The following is a 20,531-nucleotide window of genomic DNA, read 5'->3' as shown; positions in this document are numbered from 1 at the left end:
TGCCAGTTTAGGACCTGTGAGTCGTCGATTTCTCAAACTAGAGACTCTAATGTACTTGCCTTGTTGCTCAGTTGTGCAGCGGGGCCTCCCACTTCTCTTTCTACTCTGGTTAGAGCCTGTTTGTGCTCTCCTCTGAAGGGAGTAGTACACACCGTTGTAGTTAATCTTCAATTCTCAGCAATTTCTTGCATGGAATATCCTTTATTTCTAAGAAAAAGAATAGACTGTCAAGTTTCACATGAAATTTCTCTTTTTCTGGCCATTTTGAGAGTTTAATGGAACCAACAAATCTAATGCTCCAGATTTTGAACTAGCTCAAAGGAAGGTCAGTGTTATAGCTTCTCTAATAAGCAAAACTGTTGTCAGCTGTGTTAACACACTTGCACAAGGGTTTTCAAAGAATTTCTAAACATCCATTAGCCTTCTAACACAGTTAGCAAACACAATGTACCATTAGAACACTGGAGCGGTGGTTGTTGGAAATGGGCCTCTATACACATATGTAGATATTGCATTAAAAACTAGACATTTGCAGCTAGAGTAGTCATTTACCACATTAACAATATATAGAGTGTATTTCTGTTTAATTTAATGTTAGCTTCATTGAAAAAAAATGTGCTTTTCTTTAAAAAGTAAGGAAATATCTAAGTGACCTTAAACTTATGCACTGTAGTATATATATATATATATATATATATATATATATATATATATATATATATAAATATATTCTTGGTTCTCCACTTTTATTTTCATGCAGTTTTAATCCACAATATGTTTATTATATCTATACAGTTAAAGCATCAAGTTTGTGGAATAGATATGTACACTGTATGGATCGTCACAACAATACAATCCTGAATAATAGTTGGAGGCATGATGATAATAAAGAAGCACATCCAATAATTTTTTCATTAACTAAACGTGTATAAATATGTGTGTTATGTAGTAAGTGTGTTAATATACTCAGGGCCGCCATCAGGGCATTACTACTGTGCCTGGTGTAGGGGGCCCAGTGAAGAGAGGGGGCCCGGACAGGCCCGGGGTGAATACTTATCTTTATTAAGCCCCCGGCAGGACGGGCCCCTCCTCTTCACCAGGCCCCAGTCACAGCAGCAGCAGAGGGGCCCGGCGGTGTCGCTTCACCTCCTTACATGACTAATTTGCATGCGACGAGGTGGAGCATGCAAATTAGCCATGTGGTGGAGTGGAGGCAGAGTCATTGGAGCAGAGCAGGGTGCCGATGCGTCATCACTGGGCCTGGCAGCAGTGTGGTGAGGTCATCACTCTGCGACCTCATTACACTCCTGCAAGTAACAGTGGCAGAAGTGGCGAGGACGCGGCAGCCAGCGGGACAGGTAAGCGCTGTGAGCTGAAGACATTCGCCGGGGGGGTGTGAGGTGGAGAGCTGGCCCGCCCGCTCAGCTCAGACCGGGGGGGGTCTGCTTATCTCAAACCGGGGGGGGGGAAGGAGTTCAGGTGGTGAGGTGGCCCGCCCGCTCATCTCTGAACGGGGGGGGTCTGCTTATCTCAAACTGGGGGGGAAGGGGGTCAGGTGGTGAGGTGGCCCGGCCGCTCATCTCAGAACCGGGAGGGGGTGGTCTGCTTATCTCAAACCGGGGGGGAAGGGGGTCAGGTGGTGAGGTGGCCCACCCGCTCATCTCTGAACGGGGGGGGGGGGTAAGGTGGCCGGCCCGCCTGCTGCTCTCAGCTCTCAGCCCGGGGAGGTGGCGCTGATAAAAGCCAGGTTGTTATGTGCTGTCTGTCTGTGTAATGTGCTGCCTGTCTGTGTGATGTGCTGCCTGTCTATGTAATGTGCTGCCTGTCTGTGTAATGTGCTGCCTGTCTGTGTTATGTATAAGATATGTGTGTCCTGTATAGTGTGCAATATGTAGCTGTCTGTCTATGTATACTATCTGTGTATACTGTCTGTCTATGTATACTATCTGTGTATACTGTCTGTCTATGTATACTATCTGTGTATACTGTCTGTCTGTCTATGTATACTATCTGTGTATACTGTCTGTCTATGTATACTATCTGTGTATACTGTCTGTCTGTCTGTTTATGTATACTATCTGTGTATACTGTCTGTCTGTCTATGTATACTATCTGTGTATACTGTCTGTCTGTCTGTCTATGTATACTATCTGTGTATACTGTCTGTCTGTCTGTCTATGTATACTATCTGTGTATACTGTCTGTCTGTCTATGTATACTATCTGTGTATACTGTCTGTCTATGTATACTATCTGTGTATACTGTTTGTCTGTCTATGTATACTATCTGTGTATACTGTGTATGTCTGTGTATACTATCTATGTATATACAGTCTGTCTGTGTATACTGTCTGTGTATACAGTCTGTCTGTCTGTGTATACAGTCTGTCTGTCTGTGTATACAGTCTGTCTGTCTGTGTAATTTTCTGAGGGAAACAACTTCAAGGGTGCTAACACTTTTGGCCATGACTGTGTATATGTATGTATGTATGTATGTGTATATATATATATAAATATATATCTATATATAAATATATAAAATATATATGTTATACTGTACATACATATATGTTTTTGCAAGAGTGGCAGTGAGACTGTAGGAAGTTTGAGTGGTGGAGGTGGAGCTGGGGGTGGAGCCTGGGCAGAGTCCCAAGGGGGCCCGAAAATTTTGCCAGTATGGGGCCCTGAAATTCCTAGTGGCGGCCCTGAATATACTCATCGATTGCCATTTTTCCCAGTTTCCAGCACAGCTCTGGCTCTCTTGTCACTCAACATGACTTCTATTCCAACACATCAGGTTGCACTGCGTTTTATGTGTGAGCTGGAGTCTCTTCTAAGTCTCTGGAGCTTCATTCGGATACTTCATAAGCTTAAATTGTAAAAATGACTTCCAGGTCACATATAAACTGCAGTGTGATCCAGCAAGTTGGAATAGAAGACACGTGAGGGAGAAGAGGAACGGAGCTGTGCTGGAAACTGGGGAAGACGGCAATTGGTGAGTATATTAACACGCCTAGTATGAATGTCATATTTGAGGTGGTCCAGGCATTCCAAACATTTGAGAATTTCTGTAGGCATGCTCCCTAATTTGGATTAACTATTTTTTCAGATGGGGCTATCATGTTCCCCAGCCTACTTCATGTCTGTAATGTCAATGGGGTGTCCCACATACCTATTACCTTCCTTGTTAGAAGTAAAATATCTTCATTTAATCTTGCCATAGTTCTTTATCGAGTACACTAAAAGGACAGAATTGAGGATCTACTGATATGGAAGAAAATATTAGATATGATAAGAAAGACAGGCCCACATTAAGTGCCAAAACTCTTTTTCGAGTGAATGGCGTTGCAGATGTTCATAGATTTAATCTATCCATGTGGACCAGTCTCAACGGGTTTAGATATGATTGGTGTATCATACATAGTTGGATCATTTTATTTGTTTACAGAGGGAGATACAGAGAGAAGACTTCAAGATCTTCTTCCACTTGTCACTCTGTAGGAAGTGAATTAGCTTTTTCTATTTTGTCTCCGCCAACAAGAAACAAGAAGTTATAGTAACTGAAAGCATGTAAGGTATATAACGTAAATATACAGTATATCAAAAAAGTGAATACACCCCTCACATTTTTGTAAATATTTTACTATATCTTGTCATAGGACAACACTGAAGATATGACACCTTGATACAATGTAAAGTAGTCAGTGTACAGCTTGTATAACAGTGTAAATTTGGCTTGCCCTCTAAATAATTCAACACACAACCATTATTGTAAAAAAAAATGCTGCCAACAAAAGTGAATGCAATCCTAAGAGAAAATGGCCAAATTGTGCCGAAAGTTTGAATATGTTGCAAGGCCACCATTATTTTTTAAGTTCTGCCTCAACTCTCTTGGGTACAGAATTCACTAGAGTGTCACAAGAGCCACTAGAATCCTCTTCCACTTCTCCATGATGACATCACAGTGCTGATAGATGTTAGAGATCTCGTGCTCCTCCACCTTCTGTTTGAGCTTGTTTACAGATACTCATGTCATGCAGTTGCAGTGGGTGAGCAGACCCCCTGCAAAAGAAAGCATAGTTATCCCGGAAACGTTATTATTAAAAGTGTTATATTCTTTTATATTGTATTGTATTGTATTTTGATGTTAGGGCACCCCCTAGTGGCCGGGTGGGACGGCTGTTGCCACCGGGGAGGAGGAGTCGGCTGTATGACTAGGGAAGGTCTGTGTGTGTGGAAAGGAGTCGGATCCGGAACAGCAGTGTGTGACCATCGGTGGCAGTGTGTATGAGCGGAACATCAGGGGACGCCGGAGTAACGGAGGAGTACGCAACCTCAGAGGTCTGATTCCGCTGGTGTGGGTCCGGTGTGTGCTTGACCTAGAAGTGGGAGCCCGGAGAAGAGGAGTACCCAGGGCATATCCCCACTAGAGGGCGCGTTTGGACAGGTTGTCCCCAGCTCCACAGAAAACTGCCGTATTTGCTGTCCGGATTTGTTTGGTGCCAATAAATGTTATCTTTTATTGCAAGCAACTTCTGCCTGAGGACTGTTTGTACACTCTCCGACGAAGATACTGATCTCCATTGTTTCAGCAAACTGTCCCCCAACATGAAAGGAGTGATGGAACCAGGGATGTGCCTTGAAGCCACGACTACACAGCCAGAGGCCTCCCTGGCCCATCACTTCATGTGGCGTAGTCGGCAGGATGCGATTCCCCTGCCAGGAACCCAGGAAGCCGGAGACCAAGTAGTGCCGAGTGCACCGTATCCGGGCTATGAGCGAAGATTTCCAGTTCCATGGTGGGATGAAGAAGTGCCCAAGGCGTTGGACCGGGTACAAGATGGCGGCGAGAGGGCCGTTATCTGTGAAGTGGAAGAAAAGGCGCGAAAAGTTGGCGCCAAAAGAAGAGCTTGGGGCTGGCCGGTGCCGAAGAAGAGGCATGGAGTACTCCGCCCAAAGAGGGGAGGCGCCAGTTCCAGGGCATTGAAGACATACGAAGTGGGCGGTGTTCGGAAGAGAAAGAAGTACCGCCGCGGAGGAGTCAAGATGATGCGTGAGGCTGGGGGAGGATTCTGTTTAAGAGCGGGAAACGAAGGCCCGCCTCCTCTTTCCTCAGACTCAGCATCGACTCCGTCGCTACTGGACATACAGGAAACAGAGATGAACATGTCGGGGCAACCAGAGGAGCTGGCCACCACCATGGCTCTGGTCAGCCTAGGCCGGGGACGGCCTAAGTTTGCTACCGCCAGCGAGGCCTCTCTTGTGGACCTACCAATTGGACCGGGAGGTTCCACACGGCCGGAGAAAGTATCCTGGAAAACAACGTGGGATGCAAAGACCGGAGGCACCATCACGGAGGTCCGGGCCACATATGCCACTCACGCCCCTTGGGAGCCTCCACAGTCGGGTGCCGCCGCTGCTACTCCAACCACCTCGTATGGAGTGCCGGCCGAAGAGCTCGCTGAGCAGTTGGAAGTGGACCACCTGGGCTTTATCTGGGAGCCGGTCATCGTTCCACCCTCCGTACCCTACCCCAGAGCTCCGTCCCCGGTGCCTGACCCTGTCCGGGAACGTCTGGTGGCCGAAACCACATTCCGGGAGATGTTGGCCGGTCCCGGCGGAGAAGAGCTGGCTCTACAGATGACCACCGGAGTGGTCGTAAAGTTCAACCAGCAGGAGGGATATGGGTTTATCCGAGAAGTAGAGACCGGAGATGACTACTTCTATAACAGAGTTCATCTGGACGTGGAAGGATTGCCCAAACGACTCCATACTCTTTGGCCGGGCGAGAAAGTTCAGTTCTTGCCGGACGCAGGGAGCCGCGGCCTGTTTGCTGTGGGCGTCTCCCGAATGCCGACCGCCCGGGAAGCGGAACAGTGGCAGCAGGAGCTGGAGTGGGAGGAACTGCAGGAGCGGCGCCGGAGCCATCCAAGACCGGTCCCGTCCGCACCCTCTCAACCCCGGCGCACCTTGTCTGCTGCCCCGGAGACATCATCTGCTTCGGCCGCTGATCCGGAGAAGGTTCCCCCAGTGGTAGCGGTGACCCAAAGTGTAACCAACAAGCCGGTCATCGTTTTAGATGTGCCGCCACCTGCACCACAACCACCTCGGGCAGCGACGCCACCACCACCACTGGGAGCAGAAGCAGCTGCGTCAGCGGAGCCACCGTTTGCCCCCGTGTCCTTTCGGAGGATCCGCCGCCAGCCGGGACAGTCTTTGGGAGCTTACATCCAGGCACAAGCGGAGGAATGGAAGCGGGCCTGGCCCCCAGAGTAAGTCCCTACTGTCCACCTGTTGTTGAAGTCCGGTGCTGTTTAACCGGCAGAAGTTCTGTTGCAAAGTTGTTATTCCTGTTGCGTCTCCGGGCGCCATCGTAAGACCGGGAGCGCTGTTGAGCCTCCGGGCGCCACCTAAAGACCGGGAGCGCTGTTGAAGCCTCCGGGCGCCATCTAAGACCGGGAGTGCTGTTGAGCCTCCGGGCGCTACCTAGAGACCGGGAGCGCTGCTGCACCTCCGAGTGCCCCAAGGACCGGGAGCGCCGCTGAACTGGTGCCGCTGTTGTTGTGGACTAACCTAACAGGTTTTTGTTTTAATGTGTGTTTATATTTAAGAGCCTTGCCGGGAGGCTCGGGTTTTAAGAGGGGAGGTATGCAGTGGGTGAGCAGACCCCCTGCAAAAGAAAGCATAGTTATCCCGGAAACGTTATTATTAAAAGTGTTATATTCTTTTATATTGTATTGTATTGTATTTTGATGTTAGGGCACCCCCTAGTGGCCGGGTGGGACGGCTGTTGCCACCGGGGAGGAGGAGTCGGCTGTATGACTAGGGAAGGTCTGTGTGTGTGGAAAGGAGTCGGATCCGGAACAGCAGTGTGTGACCATCGGTGGCAGTGTGTATGAGCGGAACATCAGGGGACGCCGGAGTAACGGAGTAGTACGCAACCTCAGAGGTCTGATTCCGCTGGTGTGGGTCCGGTGTGTGCTTGACCTAGAAGTGGGAGCCCGGAGAAGAGGAGTACCCAGGGCATATCCCCACTAGAGGGCGCGTTTGGACAGGTTGTCCCCAGCTCCACAGAAAACTGCCGTATTTGCTGTCCGGATTTGTTTGGTGCCAATAAATGTTATCTTTTATTGCAAGCAACTTCTGCCTGAGGACTGTTTGTACACTCTCCGACGAAGATACTGATCTCCATTGTTTCAGCAAACTGTCCCCCAACATGAAAGGAGTGATGGAACCAGGGATGTGCCTTGAAGCCACGACTACACAGCCAGAGGCCTCCCTGGCCCATCACTTCACAGTGATAACTGGGGTTCCAATAGGTACAAGGGAACTCCGGTGAGTCACATAACACACAGTGTACCCTGAAAAGACAATACAACAGTGGGCCTTGGCGCCAGGGAGAGGGGAGCGAGGTTACCTCCTGCACTCACCTGAGGCTGATTCCTGCACTCCCTAATACCCCAATAGAAGTTCTTTTCCTCATCGCCGATCACGTGCCTAGATTCTGGCTTGCCCTGAACTCACCCTGGCTAGTGAGAAGGCTGAGGAAAGCTCTAGTCTCACCAGAACAATACAACACAAGGGAAGGGAGACAGATGGGGAGAAAATAGATACAAAAAGGAAAACACTCCAAACTCCTCCAGTGCAGCTAAGTACCATGGCTACAATTGTCACAACACCTCAGCTTCTTCCAGAGACTGGCTTTTTCTAAAGTGGACAGCTTAGAAATAAAGGTTTTATAACCACCACCAGATTGTAAGACATGTGACCTTATATAGCAAAGGGGAGTGATCACAAGGAGCTGCACCTGAAATCAAGGCTACAAAGGATAGCCAGACAGGAAAGAGTCTTAACCCCATGCAGGACCAAAAAAATGCAGTTACATTTAAATACAAGTTGCAGACCTGCACATAATAAGGCATTGTGACCTCCTGGCCTTAGACTCGCCAGAGGGCTCCCCTGAGCAGGGCACCCCCATGACAACTCAATAGAGTTTAGGTCTGGAGATATGCTTGGCCAGGCCAGCACCTTCACACTCAGTTTCTTTAGCAAGGCAGTGGTCATCTTGGAGGGGTCATTATCATGTTGGAATACAAAGGGAGGAGATCATGCTCTATGAACTGTAGCTACCCACAGCTGACAGCACTTATGCTGTCCCAAACCATGACCTTCCCACCACCATGCTTGACTGTAGGTAAGACACACTTGTCTTTGTACTCCTTACCTGGTTTACTACCAAACACACTTGACACCATATGAACCAAATAAGTTTATCTTGTTCTCATCAGACCACTGAACATGGGTTTAGTAATCTATGTTCTTAGTCTGCTTTTCTTCAGAAAACTGTTTTCGGCCTTTCTTATGCATCCTCTTTAGAGAGGCTTCCTTCTGGGATGAAAGCCATGCAGACCAATTTGATGCAATGTGCGGCTTATGGTCTGAGCACTATGAGGCTGACCCCACACCCATCCCTCTAACTTCTGCAACAATTCTGCTAGCACTTATACATCTATTTTGAAAAGACAACCTCTGGATATGATGCTGAACACATTCACTCAGCTTCTTTGGTCGACAATAGCAAGCCTGGTTCTGAAGTGGAACCTATCTTTATTAAACCACTGTATGGTCTCAGCCGCTGTGCTACAGCTCAATTTCATGTGTTGGTAATCTTCTTATAGTTTAGGCCATCTTAATATACAGTAAGTCCTTTCGATTTAAAGCCTTGCTTCTTTCTCCTCCTGGACTGATCTTTTATTTTCAAAATTGTCAATTCCAAGGTAAAATCTGTCTTCAGTAAATATAGATTTTTATATTACTGAGTTAGGAGATGGCTGGATAGAGAGTATCTGTGAACAGCAATTTTCAAGACTTGCCTCAGATTCTCAATGGGATTTAAGTCTTGATTTTTTTCCCTCAGCATTGCCCTTTATTTAGCTCCATCCATCTTCCCATCAATGCTGATCAGCGTCCCTGCCCCTGCTGAAAAAAAGTATCCCCACAGCACCATGCCACCGCCATGTGAACACGGTGGGGATGATGTTTTCAGGGTGATGTGTGCAGTGTTAGTTTCCTACCACACACTGCTTTTTGCATTTAGCCCCAAAAGTTCTATTTTGGTCCCATCTGACCAGAGCCCTTTCGTCCACATGCTAGCTGTGTCCCCGCTGTAGCTTTTTGAAAACTGCAAATGGGATTTCTTATGGCTTTCTTTCAACAATAGCTTATTTCTTGCCACTCTTTCATCAATGCCAGATTTGTGGAGCATACGACTAATAGTTATCCTCTGGACAGATTCTCCCACCTGAGCTGTGGATTTCTGCAGTTACTCCAGAATAACCATGAGCCTCTTGGCTGCTTCTCTAATTAGTGCTCTCCTTGCTTGGGATGTCCATTTAGGTGGACAGACATGTCTTGGCATGTTTGCCATACTCCTTAAATTTGCAGGTGATGGATTGAACAGTGCTTTGTCAAATGTTCAGAACTTGGGCTATTTTTTTTATAAACTAACCCTGCTTTACGCTTCTTCACAACTTTACCCCTAACCTATCTGGTGTGTTCCTTGGTTTTCATGGTGATGTTTGATCCCTAATGTTCTCAAACAAACCTCTGAGGCCATCACTGTACAGGTGTGGTTATATTGAGAAAAGAATACCGTATTTTTCGGACTATAAGACGCACCGGACTATAAGACGCACCCTGGTTTTAGAGGAGGAAAATAGGAAAATAAAACTTTAAGTAAAAAAATGTGGTCATGACACACTGTAATGGGGCGAGGATCTGCTGCTGACACTGTTATGGGGGTAATGTTCCCAAATTCTCTACTAAGGTACCCCATCCTGGTAATGATCCTCCTGCCTTGTATATGATCCTGCTCATATACCCCCCATCCTGCTCATATACCCCCATCCTGTTCATATACCCCCATCCCATTGATATACCCTCCATCCATCCTGCTCATATACCCTCCATCCATCCTGCTCATATACCCTCCATCCATCCTGCTCATATTCCCCCATCCTGTTCATATACCCCCATCCTGTTCATATACCCCCATCCTCTTCATATACCCCCATCCTGTTCATATACCCCCATTCTGTTCATATACCCCCATCCCATTGATATACCCTCCATCCATCCTGCTCATATACATTCCATCCATCCTGCTCATATACCCTCCATCCATCCTGCTCATATTCTCCCATCCTGTTCATATACCCCCATCCTGTTCATATACCCCCATCCTGTTCATATACCCCCATCCTGTTCATATACCCCCATCCTGTTCATATACCCCCCACCCATCCTGTTCATATACCCCCATCCTGTTCATATACCCCCCATCCTGTTCATATACCTCATCCTGTTCATATACCCCCATCCTGTTCATATACCCCCCATCCATCCTGCTCATATACTCCTATCCTGCTATATGCCCCCATCGTGCTCATATACCATCCTGGTATATGGCCTGTATCCTATAGCACAGAGAAAAAAAAACAAACGTTTATACTCACCTTTTCCTCACTCCCTGCAGCCGATCATCTTCCTCTCTGCGCCGCTGACCTGTGTGTGTGGAGCCGTTCCCCTGCAGCACGCGATGTCTTCCTGTCAGATCAGCTGACCGGCACAGACAGGAAGACATTGCGTGCAGCAGGGGGACGGCTCCACACACGGGGACGGGTGAGTGCACTGATTCACTGCACCCCGCGCTGATGATGACGCGCGGGGAGCAGTGAATACAGCTGCACATGATCACTCCAGGCTGTAATTGCCAGGGGTGATCATGCGGACCGGCTCTTTACTATGCGCGCGTCCCCGCTCGTCCTCCCGCCCACCTGTCAGCGCCGGCTTCAGCGCTGAGAGATGGGAGGGAGGATGGGCGTGCATATGTAATGAGCGGGCCCACGTGGTCACAGCAGGCTGCTACAGCCTGCTCGTGCCCCCGATGGCCCGCTCCACCTCAGCACCCTCATTCCCCGCAGCCACAGTCAGACCATAAGACGCACCCCCAACTTTCCCCCAACATTTGGGGGAAAAAAAGTGCGTCTTATGGTCCGAAAAATACGGTAAATTACACGCAAGTAAACACAGTTTACAAATTAGGTGACTTCTGGAGACAATTGGTCACTCAGTATTTTTTTTAGAGGTATTAAAATATTTAGAAAATTATGTATCATTTTCTTTAAACTTCGAAAATACTTGCTGGTTAGAGTTGGTATATCATATAAAATCCCAATAAAATACATTTAAATCTGTGGGTGTAATGTGGAAAAGTTTTTCAAGGCATTGTAAATATTCCATTTATTGCCATTCAGAAACACTGGGTGGGCAGCAGTGTGAGTGTTCTCTTCTCTTTTCACCGGCACACATCCGCTATTCTTTCTGAGCACCCCTGGTATCTCCATTATTAAGGGTGGGGTAAAGGTCAGAAATCAGCCCATATCTTCACAGGATGACTTGGTCAATGACTTGAAGAGGGCTGGGACCATAGTCTCAAAGATTATCTTTAGTAACTCACTATGCCATCATGGATTAAAATCCTGCAAGTAGTATTATAGCCACGGGGAGTCTGATAATTATAACGTGCCTGTCTTATTCCTATTTTTTTTTCTTTTTCCTTTATTTTTTTAAATTATCCAGGTGGCCACATCCGAATAGTTACCTCGAGTTCCTTGTGAATTCTGGCCTGGGCTCTGTGCACGGATACTAGGTATCCTGGATGGAACCGAACTTTTACAGTTTGGTTTCACCCATCACTATTCTTAAGCACTTTAGTCTTTGGTTTTTTTTTTAACTCACTAGTTATGCAGGGTGGTTTTCAGCTCCGTCAGAATTTTTTTTTTATTAAAAAAAATGCAGACAAAATGAAACCATATAGGTGAATCTGAAGAATTACGTATTGATTTATCAGGGCTAGGAACCTTTCTAACATAGGACATTATGTACAGTAGTTGTGTATATACAGTGCTGGCCAAAAGTATTGGCACCTCTGCAATTCTGTCAGATAATACTTCTTGAAAATTATTGCAATCACAAATTCTTTGGTATTATTATTTTCATTTATTTTGCTTGCAATGAAAAAACATAAAAGAGAATGAAACAAAAATCAAATCATTGATCATTTCACACAAAACTCCAAAAATGGGCCAGACAAAAGTATTGGCACCCTTAGCCTAATACTTGGTTGCACAACCTTTAGCCAAAATAACTGCGAACAACCGCTTCCGGTAACCAATCAAACAATCAATGAGTTTCTTACAATGCTCTCCTGGAATTTTAGACCATTCTTCTTTGGCAAACTGCTCCAGGTCCCTGAGATTTGAAGGGTGCCTTCTCCAAACTGCCATTTTGAGATCTCTCCACAGGTGTTCTATGGGATTCAGGTCTGGACTCATTGCTGGCCACTTTAGAAGTCTCCAGTGCTTTCTCTCAAACCATTTTCTAGTGCTTTTTGAAGTGTGTTTTGGGTCATTGTCCTGCTGGAAGACCCATGACCTCTGAAGGAGACCCAGCTTTCTCACACTGGGCCCTACATTATGCTGCAAAATTTGTTGGTAGTCTTGAAACTTCATAATGCCATGCACACGGTCAAGCAGTCCAGTGCCAGAGGCAGCAAAGCAACTATAAAACATCAGAAAACCTCCGCCATGTTTGACTGTAGGGACCGTGTTCTTTTATTTGAATGCCTCTTTTTTTTTCCTGTAAACTCTATGTTGATGGCTTTTCCCAAAAAGCTCTACTTTTGTCTCATCTGATTAGAGAACATTCTTCCAAAACGTTTTAGACTTTTTCAGGTAAGTTTTGGCAAACTCCAGCCTGGCTTTTTATGTCTCGGGGTAAGAAGTGGGGTCTTCCTGGGTATCCTACCATACAGTCCCTTTTCATTCAGACGCCAACGGATAGTACGGGTTGACACTGTTGTACCCTCGGACTGCAGGGCAGCTTGAACTTGTTTGGATGTTAGGCGAGGTTCTTTATCCACATCCGCACAATCTTGCGTTGAAATCTCTCATCAATTTTTCTTTTCCTTCCACATCTAGGGAGGTTAGCCACAATGCCATGGGCTTTAAACTTCTTGATGACACTGCGCACCGTAGACACAGAAACTTTCAGGTCTTTGGAGATGGACTTGTAGCCTTGAGATTGCTCATGCTTCCTCACAATTTGGATTCGCAAGTCCTGAGACAGTTCTTTGGTCTTCTTTTTTTTCTCCATGCTCAATGTGGTACACACAAAGACACAGGACAGAGGTTGAGTCAACTTTAATCCATGTCAACTGGCTGCAAGTGTGATTTAGTTATTGCCAACACCTGTTAGGTGCCACAGGTAAGTTACAGGTGCTGTTATTTTCACAAATTAGAGAAGCATCACATGATTTTTCAAACAGTGCCAATACTTTTGTCCACCCGCTTTTTTATGTTTGGTGTGTAATTGTATCCAATTTGGCTTTATGACAATTTTTTTTTTTTTTCATTGAAGACAAATTAAATGAAGTTAATAATACCAAAGAATTTGTGATTACAATAATTTTCAAGAAGAAACTGAGTATTATCTGACAGAATTGCAGGGGTGCTAATACTTTTGGCCAGCACTGTATAGGAATATGTACATATAATAGAAGCATTTTAAGTTATACACACAATGTCATAAAATGTCATATATCCATGTATCATAGTAAATATATTATCAATGGCAGTCGTGCTGATGGAGGTCGATTTCTGTAGATCCTGTGCTGTGAATAAGTCCTTATTCTAGAAATGGAATATTGTCTTTTCGTCTTTCTGCTGACATAAACTTGTTTACTTATTGCATTAACTAAGTGATGGTCTCAAGCCATATCAATGTATACCCATATACTAAAACTGACTTTCCTTGTTATGACGATGTATGTGTTTATGAAGTGTAGAGGATATAGCAATATACTGCTGATTTATGAAAGTACATACATACTTTAATAGGAAATACTAAAGAAGTACATTACATATATATATATATATATATATATATATATATATATATATATATACAGTATATCACTTAGTTTCTGTAGACTGTGGACAGCTCTACATGGCCATGAGCACTAGGGAATAGACATTTTGTACACTTACATAATGTGAATAATTAGTCAAAGTCTTCATCATGGAGCACAGTGTAAATACTTCAGGCTCACGAGTATTGGGGACTATACATGTCACTAGTGTGTTATGGTTGGGGCGCCACATTATCCTACTAATTATTTCTACTGACTAGGAAAAAGACAACAGGGGTGGGAGTTAAGCTTCTATGACATCACATGCGTGTCTCCGTTAAGTAACAGGAGGCATGCTGTGGGTAGGCCGGCTGTGATGCAGACTATAGGGTGCTTTACATGCTGCGACATCGCTAACGATATATCGTCGGGGTCACGGTGTTTGTGACGCACATCCGGCGTCGTTAGCGACATCGCAGCATGTAACACCTCTGAGCGACCTAAAACGATCGCAAAAGAGGTAAAAATCATTGGTATTGGAGAGGTCCCTCCAACACCAAAAATCCTTGACAGGTGAGTAGCGAGGTTGTTTGTCGTTCCTGCTCCAGCACACATCGAAACTCACCATACCTGCATCCCGCCGGCAATGAGGAAGGAAGGAGGTGGGTGGGATGTTTGGCCCGCTCATCTCCGCCCCTCCTCTGCTATTGGGCGGCCACTTAGTGACGTCGCTATGACGCCGAATGAACCGCCCCCTTAGAAAGAAGGCGGTTCGCCGGTCACAGCGACGTCGCTAGGCAGGTAAGTATGTGTGACGGGTGTTAGCGATGTTGTGCACCACAGACAGCGATTTGCCTGTGTCGCACAACCGACGGGGGCAGGTACGCTCGCTAGCGATATCGGTACTGATATTGCAGCGTAAAGTACCCTTATGACTTCACTAGTGGGATTCAGAGTATAGTAAGTTAACTAGAAATTGTAGTGGGATAGCAATAGACTAATTCCAGAATGCAGGTAGCCCAAATTGGGAAGGTCCAACATAATGAAGATTCAAATTTCAAGAAACAAAAAAAGATTATGGCAACCATAAGAAAGGCATTGTGACCAGGGCCATATTTGGAGTACATGCTGTCCTTGGCACTTTAAGTTATCACACCCCCTGCTGGACTGAATAAGCTCTAAATGAATGCTAAAAAGACTGAATATATGTCGTTCTGCAGTGTATGTTTAGGCTTTTGAGCTTCTTTTAACAGCTTCAGGTTTCCAAAGAGGTTAAACAAAGTGACTTGACCTATCCTCAGGCGATTTCTTCTTGGAAGCCGCTCATAAGTTTATTTAATACAATTTAATTAAAAAACTATAGAAAAGATTACGGAAAAGAAGAAAACTTTCACAAAAAAGATGCCAGCATGTCCTAAAGTGTCTTCTGCCTGAAAAACTCAATAAAAAGATATATGCACATAGCCTGGCAGTGCGTGTACCTTTAACCTTAGTATTTAACGTGTACCTTTTAGCTAGTATTTAAGTCCTCCCATACTCATTAGACTAAAGGCCCCGTCACACTAAGCAACATCGCTAGCAACATCGCTGCTAACGAACAACTTTTGTGACGTTGCTAGCGATGTTGCTGTGTGTGACATCCAGCAACAACCTGGCCCCTGCTGTGAGGTCGTTGGTTGTTGCTGAATGTCCTGGGCCATTTTTTAGTTGTTGCTGTCCTGCTGTGAAGCACAGATCGCTGTGTGTGACAGCGAGACAGCAACAACTAAATGTGCAGGCAGCAGGAGCCGGCTTCTGCAGAGGCTGGTAACCAATGTAAATATCGGGTAACCAAGAAGCCCTGTCCTTGGTTACCCGATATTTACCTTCGATACCAGCCTCCCCCGCTCTCACTGCCTGTGCTGCCGGCTCCTGCTCTGTGCACATGTAGCTAGCTGCAGGACACATCGGGTTAATTAACCTGATGTGTCCTGCAGCTAGGAGAGCAAGGAGCCAGCGCTAAGCAGTGTGCGCTGCTCCCTGCTCTGTGCACATGGAGCTGCAGCACTGCCAGCACACATCGGGTAATTAACCCGATGTGTGCTGTAAGTAGGAGAGCAGGGAGCCAGCGCTAAGCATTGTGCGCTGCTCCCTGCTCTGTGCACATTTAGCTGCAGCATACATCGGGTAATTAACCCGATGTGTGCTGTAGCTAGGAGAGCAAGGAGCCAGCGCTCAGTGTGCGCTGCTCTCTGCACGTGTAGCTCCGTGCAGTGGTAACCAAGGTAAATATCGGGTTGGTTACCGATATTTACCTTAGTTACCAAGCGCAGCATCTTCCACGCTGCGCTGGGGGCTGGTCACTGGTTGCTGGTGAGCTCACCAGCAACTCGTGTAGCCACGCTCCAGCGATCCCTGCCAGGTCAGGTTGCTGGTGGGATCGCTGTAGCGTCGCAGTGTGACAGCTCACCAGCAACCTCCTAGCAACTTACCAGCGATCCCTATCATTGTTGGGATCGCTGGTAAGTTGCTTAGTGTGACGGTACCTTAACATTGTCCTCCGAATTCACCAATATCGACAGGTTCAGCTTACAGTCTAATTTGTATGGGTGGCCCTGACTAATTATGTTGGGGGACATAAGGATCCGACATGTCCTATTTAAGACTGCAGATCCTTTTGTTCTCTAAACAATGAGCCACAAAAATGTTTGGCAGCGGGCTCTCTCATAGAGAACACTGGAGAGATTGGCAGAGTGAGCACCAGGTGCGTAACTACTGCGGTCGCAGAAGTCGCCGCTGCGACTGGGCCCGGGGGTGCAGGGAGCTGGCCGCTGATTCAGATAGATGTGTGTCGGAGGCTGCGCATCCAGCTGAAATACATCACAGCACAGAGATCCATCGGATCCCTGTACTGCGATGTACTGGCCGCCTATTAAGGCCATGAATATTGCTTCCCATGCACACGATCCTGCGCATAGGGAGCAGAGACTATGCTAATAGCTGATGCTGCTATAAGTGGCTGTGCATGACACTGACATCATCGCAGGAGGATGCCGGAGGAGCGCAGGGTAGGTGAGTACCATGGCCACCAGTCGCACAGGGCCCCTTCCGGCAGACAGCAGATGGGGCGCCGCAGTGAGCAGCAGTTCACTGTCATTTGCTCCTGCGGTGCACAGGCTCCAGCACAGGGCACCCTCCCCTCCTGTGTGCTCTGTGTCCTGTCTGCTCCCGTCTTCACCACACAGAGAGGGGGGAGGGGCACCTGCACTGCTACGACCAGAGAAGCTGCTTCTACAGACTCTCTGAACTCCAGGAGGCCAAAAAGGAGGTGAGTATAATGTGAATCATATGTTATGTGCTGTCTATATGAGTTATGTATAAGATATGTTTGTCCTGTATAGTGTGCAATACATAGCTGTCTGTCTGTGTATACTGCCTGTCTGTCTGTGTATACTGTCTGTCTGTGTATACTGTCTGTACGTCTGTGTACACTGTCTGTCTGTCTATCCTGTCTGTCTGTGTATATTGTCTGTCTGACTGTCTGTGTATACTGTGTCTCCGACTGTCTGTCTGTGTATACTGTCTGTCTACACTGTCTGTTTATACTGTCTGTCTTTGTAAACTATCTGTCTGTCTGTGTATACTGTCTGTTGGTACATCCCATCTATCCATCCATCCTATCTGTCTGTACAGCTATCTATCTATACATTCATCCTATTTATCTATACAAAATTCCATATGCCTCATTAAGTGAACACAGTACAATCATTTATTTTTTTTTACAGTGTGCGGCACGGTGGGGGGGCTATATACTAGGATGAGTGGGCTATATAGCATGATGGGGGCTATATACCAGGATGAGGGGCTGTATACCAGGATGGGGCCATGATGGGGCCATATATATCAAGATGGGCCATGATGGGGCCATATATACCAGGATGGGCAATGATGGGGACATCTATACCAGGGTGGGGCCATATATACCAGGCTATATCCATGATCGAGGTCATACACCAGGATGGGGCCATAATGGGGACATATACCAGAGTGGGTCCATATATCCCAGGCTACATCCATGATCGGGGTCATACACCAAGATGGGGACATATACCAGGATGGGACAATATAAACCAGGATATAGGCATGGGGCCATGATAGTGGACATATATAACACCAGTTATATATGGTCATACACCAGGATGGGTCCATTATGGGGAGATATATCATGATGTGGTCATGATGGGGATTATTATTATTATTATTGGGGATATATATACCTGCATGGGGCCATGATAGTGAACATATATAACAGAATGGGACCATATATACAAGGATATAGCCATGATGGGGTCATACATCAGGGTGGGGCCATGATGTGGACATAGTTACCAGGCAGTGGCCCAGGATGAGGAGCCCAGGCTCAAACTCTGCATCGAGGCCCATCAGACTGTAACTACGCCACTGGTGAGTACTCCTGTATATGGAAACGTTGCACAGATCGCTGCCATGTGAGTGATCAGACAGCTGGCTATAGTGTATGGGAGGATTAGTCAAACACTTGTTCAAGAAACAAATATGGTATAATTCAGACAGCTGTATTTTCAGTCTAGCACACTGTCGCTATAATGATCAAGCAGCAAGTTTAATAAATTAAAGATTACAACATCTACACTAATTCATCAATGGAACCACTGTTAGTAAACATCTACAATACCAAAACAATTGTCAGAATATGAATCCATCACCAGAACCACTGTCATTACTTCAAAACATCCCCAGAACGACTATCAGTTAATGGATACACTGATGAGCAAAATGGTAACACTGCTTTGAACTTTTGACTTTCAGGCTCCATATTTCAACATACACTACATCTTAGAATGTGAGACTACCATAATTTTGTAGAAAATCATCCTGGCTATGTCATACAGAAATTTGACTTGCAACTATTTATTATATGATAGTTATGCAAATTCTTGTCAAGTTGCTGCATTGTTACTCCTTTGCTCCTGGCTGTGGAATAATATTTTTCTTCCTGTACACTACAAATTACAACCAGTTGTCACATTCCCTAATAGCTCAGTGTGTTAATAGGTTGATCCACAATCAAAATGTTACTGGTTCTAATCAAGGAGCGGCCATGAAAATTTCTCAAGGAAAGAGACATAGCCATATCCAGCTTATCAATAGAGGTCTCCCGGCCAAGAAAATAGCCAAATGACATCATGTCAATGCCATGACAATTGGAAAAATGAGAAATGAAGTCCATCCATTAATTTAAAAGCCAAGACGTGGGCGTCTAATCAAAATATTGGAGTTAACAAGTCGGCTCATCACAAGGTATATCAGTTCTGGCGCAACAAACATGCCAGTGAATGTGGCTCATATATTTCAAGTCACAGATCACAGACGTCCATGCAAACACCATGCAATGCATATTAGACAAGTCTGGAATGGTGCCCCGAAAAAGGTGATGAAGCCTCAACTTCAATATCATCTTAAGAAGCATTGGCTTGAGTTTGCAAAACGTACGAAACGTGGACAGTAGAGATGAACCACCCCCCTAGTGTTCGAGTTCGCTTTGGTTTGTCGGACGCCGGGTGTGTTCGGCGAACGTTCGACGAACACCTTCGAACCCCATTGAAAACAATGGCAGGCAAACACAAACACATACAAACACATAGATAACACCTTCTAAGGTGTCCAAAAGGTGACAAACAACTCACAAGACACCACAAACACATGGAAAAGTGACAAGTACATATACTCATGCGAAAACAAAAGAGCAGGACAAGTAAAAGGAGGAGGAGACACAGATATAGGCATGTCATGCCCTTCTAAAATCATGTAAAACACAGCAAATGGACTCCAACAAGAGTCTCGCTTTTTTCCAAAAATTGGGCCACAGACACCACTTAAGTGGCATCAATTGTCTCCCAGTTGCAAACTTGACATGTTGATTTGCATTAAGCACAATCAAAATCCACAAGCCTTTGCTCTCCTCAGGATGACACAGGGGTAGAAAAGTCCTTGCGGATCCATGACTTCTTCATCTTGGATCATTTAAAACACAGCAAGGGGACTCCAACCAGAGTCTCCATTTTTTCCAAACATTTGGCCACAGACCACTTAAGTGGCATCAATTGACCCCCAGTTGCAAACTTGACATGTTGATTTGCATGAAGCACAATCAAAATCCACAAGTCTTACTCTCCCCAGGATGACACAGGGGTAGAAATGTCCTTGCGGATCCATGACTTGTTCATCTTAATGAACGTTAGTCTGTCCACATTGTCAGTGGACAGTCGCGTGCGCTTATTTGTCAGCACACACCCAGCAGCACTAAAGACACGTTCCGAGAGAACGCTGGCTGCGGGACACGACAAGATCTCCAAGGCGTAAGTGGCGAGCTCAGGCCATTTTTCCAGATTGGAAGCCCAAAATGAGCAAGGCTCCAGTTGCAGAGTCATGGCATCGATATTCACCTGGAGATACTCCTGTATCATCCTCTCCAGCCGTTGACTATGTGTCAGACTTCTTGTGTCTTGTGGCCTTGCAAGGGATGGTCTAAAAAAATTAATGAA

The sequence above is a fragment of the Anomaloglossus baeobatrachus genome, chromosome 5 (genome assembly GCF_048569485.1).
Source record: "Anomaloglossus baeobatrachus isolate aAnoBae1 chromosome 5, aAnoBae1.hap1, whole genome shotgun sequence".
In the NCBI taxonomy this organism is placed as follows: domain Eukaryota; kingdom Metazoa; phylum Chordata; class Amphibia; order Anura; family Aromobatidae; genus Anomaloglossus; species Anomaloglossus baeobatrachus.
This window is presented reverse-complemented; position numbering follows the sequence as displayed.